Source organism: Bison bison, unplaced genomic scaffold (assembly GCF_000754665.1).
Source record: "Bison bison bison isolate TAMUID 2011002044 unplaced genomic scaffold, Bison_UMD1.0 scf7180017864484, whole genome shotgun sequence".
Lineage (NCBI taxonomy): Eukaryota > Metazoa > Chordata > Mammalia > Artiodactyla > Bovidae > Bison > Bison bison.
The window spans coordinates 6536805-6538370 of record NW_011495044.1 but is presented as its reverse complement, the minus strand read 5'-3'; positions in this window follow the sequence as shown (position 1 = coordinate 6538370).

The following is a 1566-nucleotide window of genomic DNA, read 5'->3' as shown; positions in this document are numbered from 1 at the left end:
CTGCGGGGGCTGGCCCAGCCCCAAGTCTCTGAAGTTGGTTTCTCGAACTTCCCCATCTGAGCCCACAGGAGGGGACCTGGGCCTCTGAAGGGAATTTACGTGGGAGGTTGGAACGCGTGCCTCTGGGCAGGGCCCTGTCCCTCATTTCCCCCGGGATATACCAAGGACTCAAATCACCTTGGCCTCCCTAGAGGCACATGTGTCCATAGCCAAGTGGCCCTGGGACTCAGGGCTGAGGATTCAGGGGTGTGTTGAGTGTGTGAGTTTGTGAGCGTGAGAGTGTGTATGTGTGTGTGTGTGAGAGAGAGAGAGCGCAACATTGGCTCCCAAGATTCCTAGGAACACATGAACCTCAGGCCACATCCGAGCTGGTCTCTTCCTGCCCTCCATCCCTATGCCTAACCTTTTCCCTTCTAGGGCCCAATTTGAGGGCCAAGGGCAGGGAACAGATAGAGCCAGCCCTGTCAGGGGTCAGGGTGGGGTATGTCCTCTGAGCCAACCTGCAGGCTGGAGGTCACTCCTATGGGCCTGCTGGTGTTTCTCTTTCAACGTCTCATTCAGTGACATCACCTTGGTAGTTTAAAATGAGGTGGGAGTATCTACCCCACAGAAATCAGCAGATACTGCAGATCAGGGTCCCCCACCCCTAGAGCCAGTTGTTAGGCAGTTATTAAGCTCTGCTCCGAGATGGGTATGGAAGGCTCTGCTCTGAGCTTGAATGCACCTGCACTCTGCCTTTAACCGCTGCCCAGCCTGCTCCTTGGAATTCTTTACTCTTCCCCTTTGTCTGTTAATTTTCAATAACAATAAATAAAAGCAGTAATAATAATGGCTAACCTTTGAAGTGAGTGAAGCATTAGTTGCTCAGCCCAACTCTTTGCGACCCCGTGGACTATACTTCCTGGGCTCCTCTGTGCATGGGATTCTTCAGGCAAGAATACTGGAGTGGGTTGCCATGCTCTCCTCCAGGGGATCTTCCTGACCCAGGGATGGAACCCACATCTTCTGCACTGCAGGCAGACTCTTTACCGTCTGAGCCGCCAGCTGCTGTGTGCTTATAACTGTTCGGTCAGTGTGAAGAGCTTTGCAAATTTAATTCATTTCATCTTCACAGCCATCCAATGAGTAGACATTGCATATATTTTTCCTTTATTTTTCACTTAAATATTTAGTTTTATTTATTTATTTGTTTGGCTGTGCCGGGTCTTAGTTTCATCATGAGGGATATGTTCCCTGACTAGGGATGGAGCCTGGGCCCCCTGCACTGGGAGTGCAGTCTTAGTCACTGGACCGTCAGAGAAGCCCCTATATTTTTTCTTTTTTTAATTTATTGAATTATAGTTGATGTATAATATTATGTGAGTTATAGGTGTACAATATAGTGGTTCACAACTTTTGAAAGTTATGCTCCATTTATAGTTATATTAAAATACTGGTTATATTCCCTGTGTTGTATAATATATCCTTGTAGCTTATTTTATACATAACAGTTTGTTCCTTTTAATCCCCTACCCCTGTTGTGCCCCTTCCTCCTTCCCTCTCCCCACTGGTAACCACAAGTTTGTT